Source organism: Somniosus microcephalus, chromosome 14 (assembly GCF_052327205.1).
Source record: "Somniosus microcephalus isolate GS21.2 chromosome 14, FLI_Smic_1.0, whole genome shotgun sequence".
In the NCBI taxonomy this organism is placed as follows: Eukaryota; Metazoa; Chordata; class Chondrichthyes; order Squaliformes; family Somniosidae; genus Somniosus; species Somniosus microcephalus.
The window spans coordinates 95227072-95233071 of NC_141000.1; positions in this window are offsets into that span (position 1 = coordinate 95227072).

Here is a 6000-nt window from a genome sequence, read left to right on the forward strand (position 1 = left end):
TGCTCGCCATGCTCCAGAGGGGCCCGCAAAGCCACATGCGTACAGTCAATGGCGCCCTGCACCAAGGGGAATTCCCCGAGTCTGGCAAATCCCAATGCGCGCTGATGCTGGCTCTCGAGGGCCATGGGGAAGGAGATGAATTGGCTTCTCCTTCTGAACAGTGCTTCGGTCACGTGGCGGATGCAGCGATGCGCGCCATACTGGGAGATGTTTGCTATGTCCCCAGCAGCGTATTGGAAGGAGCCGGTGGCATAGAAGTTCAATGCCACCGTTGTAAAGTATGCGCATATACTTGATACAAAAAGGAAGAGACAGCTTGGAAGGGTTTAACTTAGGTCTTTACTTCATACCCACAGGCGGGAACTGAGGGGAGATCAGTACCCGCAGTACTATTTATACCCCTATGGCCAGGAGTGGTACTACGGTATCACTACGCCCTACAAAGTAGTGCTGCCCTGGCCATAGGGTTAAAGTAGCATACATATTACATACACAACATTCCTCCCCTTTTAATTAAAACGTACCCGTGCAATTAAGTCAACAGATGCACCATAACTAGGGCTAATAACATTTGGTAACACAACATACATAACATATTTACATCAGAGTTGTCTACCTATATATATATAAAAAGAAACATGTTATAGATTCAGTCTCTGAGGAGGCCTCCTGTCTCGACTAGGATAACGTCTTTCTCTAGTCGGTCTCGGTGTAGGCGGCGGTACTTCCGTCACCACTTCATCGCTGGAGTCGTCGGTGTCTGATGGCACATCCTGTGCCGTGGAGCTCACTGGAGTGCTGAACTCCTCGCCATCCTGAGACTTCTGTAGCGACGAGCTGGGCCGTGATTCCGCTGGAACAATGTGCTGAGACGTTTGAGGTAGTGAATCAGTTGGGTTTCTGGACTCCACAAGTTGATCAGCATGTCGTCTGATTATGCCGTCCCCTGTCTCCACTGTGTACATCAAAGGTCCCTGGCGGGCCTTTATCGTACCAGACCGCCACTTTTCATTTCTATAATCACGGGCCAACACTTGCTGCCCCACCTCGAAGCTCCATGTCTGTCTGTCAGGAGCCCTACGAAATACTCGGTTTTCCACATCTCTCCGGATGTTTGGTCTGAGCAATTCGAGGCGAGACCTTAACCTTCTATTAAAGAACATGACGGCGGGGGCCTGGTTGGTCACCGTATGTGCAGCATTACGGTACGCGAATAGGAAATTGTCCACCTTGTGTTGTAGTGGCAACCTTTCCTCCCCCATCGCCTTGATGGCCTTTTTAAAAGTCTGTACAAAGCGCTCTGCCAGCCCATTTGTAGACGGATGATATGGTGCGGACGTATAATGTCGCACTCCATTCCTTTTTAGGAATGCTTGAAATTCTTCTGCCACAAATTGTGGCCCATTGTCCGAACAGACTTGCTCGGGCACCCCATTTCGGGCAAAAATGGTCCTTAAGGCTGCGACCGTCTTTTCGGCTGTCGTTGATGACATCTTTATGACCTCCGGCCATTTTGAGTGGGCGTCCACTACAATAAGGAACATCACATCCATGAAGGGCCCAGCGAAGTCCACGTGGATCCTTTGCCATGGCGTTGAGGGCCACTCCCACGGATGTAGTGGGGCTTGGGGTGGTACGTTCTGTACCATCTGGCACCCTTGGCATGCTTTTGCTACTTCCTCGATGTCCCTGTCAATGCCGGGCCACCAGACGTAGGCTCTGGCGAGGCTTTTCATTTTGACACCCCCCAGATGACCTTCGTGTAAGTCCCGCAACACTTTATGTTGTAATTTTTGAGGGACCACCACCCTGGCTCCGCACATCAATGTGCCCCGGCAGACGGACAACTGGTCCTTCCTTGCCGAAAACGCCGGCAATGATGCGTCACCCTGCGCCGGCCAGCCTTTCACGGTCAATTCGTAAACCCTTGCCAGTGTCGGGTCATTCTGTGTTTCCCGCTCGATACATTGGCTGGTGATGGGCAAGTGTTCCATAACCGCCGTATGATATATTTCCACGGGGTCCTGTACTATCTCTTCGATCTCTGCAGGCAATGGTAGCCGCGACAGGCCATCCGCATTGCCATGCTGTTTGGTACCCTTATATTCGATAAGGTACTGGTGTGCGCCTAAGAACAGTGACCATCTCTGTAGCCTTTGGGCCGTCATCAGGGGCACCCCTTTTGTTGGATTAAATATGGACACCAACGGTTGATGATCCGTCAGTAGTGTGAAACGTTGTCCATGTAGATAGTGGTGGAATTTTTTTACACCCCACACCAGACTGAGGGCCTCCCTGTCGATTTGCGCATAGTTTCTTTCGGCTGTAGTTAACGACCTTGAGGCAAATGCTATTGGCCTCTCCGTCCCATTGGGAAATTTGTGTGACAACACTGCCCCTATACCATACGGGGAGGCGTCACATGCCAACCTCATTGGCATTTTTGGGTCAAAGTGTGCGAGCACTTCCTTTGATGTAATGAGTTGTTTACCCTTTTTAAAAGCAGCCTCACACGCTTCGTCCCAATTCCAGGAGACTCCCTTTTGCAGCAATGAATTTAGTGGATGTAAAATGGACGATAAGTTCGGGAGGAACTTATGGTAATAGTTTATAAGGCCTAAGAATGATCGTAACTGAGATACATTCTCAGGGGGCGGGGCCTTCACTACTGCCTCGATCTTTTCTGGGGACTTATGCAGGCCTTCCTTATCTATAATGTGACCACAGTATGAGATACGTTCCTGGAAAAACTCACATTTCTGCTTGTTCGCCCTGAGTCCGTATTGTTGCAACCGCAGAAGTACTCGCTCCAGGTTAGCGAGGTGGTCGTTATCCGTTTGTCCTGTCACCAGGATGTCATCCAGGTAGCACTGCGTTCCTGGAATGCCCTGTAGGACCTGTTCCATGGTCCTCTGCCATATGGCTGGGGCGGACGCCACACCAAATACCAGGCGATTGTACTGGTACAATCCCTTGTGGGTGTTAATCGTTAGGAGCTTTTTCGAGTCCTGCTCCACCTCCATCTGTAAATAAGCTTGACAAAGGTCAATCTTCGTAAAGTGTCTACCCCCAGCTAACGATGCGAATATGTCCTCTATCCGCGGCAGCGGATACTGTACCGTGTGCAGGACTGGGTTAATAGTTATTTTAAAATCCCCGCAAATGCGAACCTTCTTTGGTTCCCCCGGCGTGTTATTTGCAGATTTCTTTATAACTGGGACGATGGGCGTGGCCCACTCGCTCCACTCAATCTTTGTAAGGACACCTGTACTCTCTAAGGCATCCAGTTCTGCTTCCACAGCTGGCCGGATGGCGTAAGGCACCGGTCTGGCCTTACAAAACTTGGGGTTTGCGTCTTGAGCAATAGTTATTTTTGCTCTAATGTCCTTTAAGGTCCCCAGCCCTTGTTGGAACACCTCTGGCGTTTTTGCCAATATTTTCGACAGCCTGCTTGTAATGGTTGCATCATCCTTGGTGGTCTCTACTTTTATCTCGTGTATCGACTTCCAGTCGAAATGGATTTTTCTTATCCATTCCCTACCCAAAAGTGGTGGTCCGCCGTTTGGTAGGACGTATAAATAAAGTCCTGGCACTTTTCTGCCATTGTATTTAACTGTTACTTGCATTTTTCCCTTCGGGTAAACTTTTTGTCCCGTATATGTTTTTAATTTGATTTCGGTATCCTTTAAGGGAATGCGTTTGAACAGCCTGTTATAATCTTGTTCATTAATTACTGATAGGGCTGAACCCGTGTCCAGCTCCATATTAACTTCGACGCCTGCTACCTTCATTTTAACCCACATTGTGCTGTGGTCCTCCGTTTTGTCTACACCATATAACTTGAGACATCCCAGACCTTTAGGCTCTGCTTTTGTGCCTTCCTGTGACTCGTCTGAGCTACTGTCAGATATCTTATGTATTTTTGTCCTTGCCTTGGTACTGCTCGGATTGCCCCCACTATTGGGTTTCGTACCCGACCGACAAACTTTCGCTATATGCCCCTTTTTCCCACACTGCCGGCATATTTTATCACGAAACCAACAATTACTTTGGTCGTGGGTGGTTTTGCCACAACGGTAGCATTTACCTTTGTGAAATGTCACCTCATGGGTGTCATAGCCGGTTGTATTTTGTCGTATTTGGGCAGCACCCTGTGCTGCTGCTTCGTGTGCCAATGCTATTTCTATCGCCTGATCTAGGCTGAGCTGTTTCTTGGCCAGCAACCGTTTTCGTGTACTCTCATTTAACATGCCACAGACAAATCTGTCTCTGATCGCTTCCGCCAAAAAGGCTCCAAACTGGCAATGTTTGGACAACCGTCTGAGCTCAGCTAAATAGGCTGCCTGCGACTCATCATTCCTTTGGTCGCGTCTGTAAAAGCGGTACCTTTCCGCTATAAATGGTGGCTTAGGGTTTAAATGTTCCTTTAACGTATCAACAATTTGGGCATACGTTTTGTCTGCTGGCTTTTCTGGAGTAAGAAGATTCCTCAGCAGACCGTATGTTTTTGCCCCCATAGAATTTAATAAGGTTGCTGCCTTTTCGTCATCTTTCACCTTGTTTACTATGCAATAAAGCTCATGCCTTTCTACATATGCATCCCAATCTTCTATGTCGGCAACAAATTCTGACAACCGAGCTTCTTTAGCCATTTTTAAAACTACTGAAGAGGTTTTCCCGCCTTTTTCCACTAGATGGCGCTGTTATTTTTTTTTCTAAGAGAAAAACTTTCCCCCTTTTGTCCACTAGATGGCGCTGTTCATTTTAAACTGCTGAAGAGAAAAACTTTCCCCTTTGTCCACTAGATGGCGCTTTTCCCGCCTTTTCTCCCTCTGCTGTCAACGACGTCTCTCCAGGTTCGTTATTTTTTTTTTTCTTGCAGCTCCCTTATTGCCACCGCCGCTATTACAACGACCTTCCCCTCTCGTGGCCCGCTAGTCCTCGTGGCTCCGTTTGTTCCCCAGATCGCCTGCCCGTTCTGGCCCTTGCAGCTCGCGTTCCCCAGGAAGGATTGCAGTTTACCTGACCCTGGGTGGACTTTTGCCCCGTGGCTGGAACGCCCGTTCAGCCTCTTCTCTCAGCTGCCGCAGCCTTCGCTGGAACCTCTCTCTCTCGCTCCGTTGCTGCCGCTCCTCCTGAACTGGGTGGCCTCCTTCGGTCGACGCTGGACTCTGCAGGCTGGTAAGAAGCTTCTCTCCCCGTACTGCTACCGATCCTTTGTTGCACCTTGTACTGGTGAGTTCGAACGTTCCTAGTCGCCAGTGTAAAGTATGCGCATATACTTGATACAAAAAGGAAGAGACAGCTTGGAAGGGTTTAACTTAGGTCTTTACTTCATACCCACAGGCGGGAACTGAGGGGAGATCAGTACCCGCAGTACTATTTATACCCCTATGGCCAGGAGTGGTACTACGGTATCACTACGCCCTACAAAGTAGTGCTGCCCTGGCCATAGGGTTAAAGTAGCATACATATTACATACACAACAACCGTCACCTTCACTTCCACCGACAGAGACGTCCTGCACCTGAGCTTTGGCCGCAGATCTCGGCGAAGCAGGTGGCAGATCTCTGCAATCACCTCCTTTCGGAATCGGAGCCTTCTAACACATCGCGCGGCACTCATGTTTAGGTAGGAGCGCTGCTGGCGGTATAGCCTGACTGGGTAAGGCCTACGTGGCCGACGCCTGTAGCCCCCTCTGCCTCTAGCCAGGGCTGCCCCTCTCACAATGCGTCTGCGAGCCCTACGGATATGGCGCTGCAGCTGCGCGTTGGCACCCCATGCAGCCCCCATCAAATCCTGGCAAACAGTCTAATTTCCAAATGGCCACTTGCAGCGCTATTGCCTGAGTCCAAAAATACCTGCCTCTTGCTGCTTGAAACCAGTTAGCTATCCTCCTTGTTGTGTCTCCAGAAATGCGTTGCACAAGACTGTTTTCTGAAAAAAGGATGGCCTTTATACTGGAGAGGACGTTCCCTTTAATTAGCGCCCCCCAGGGCC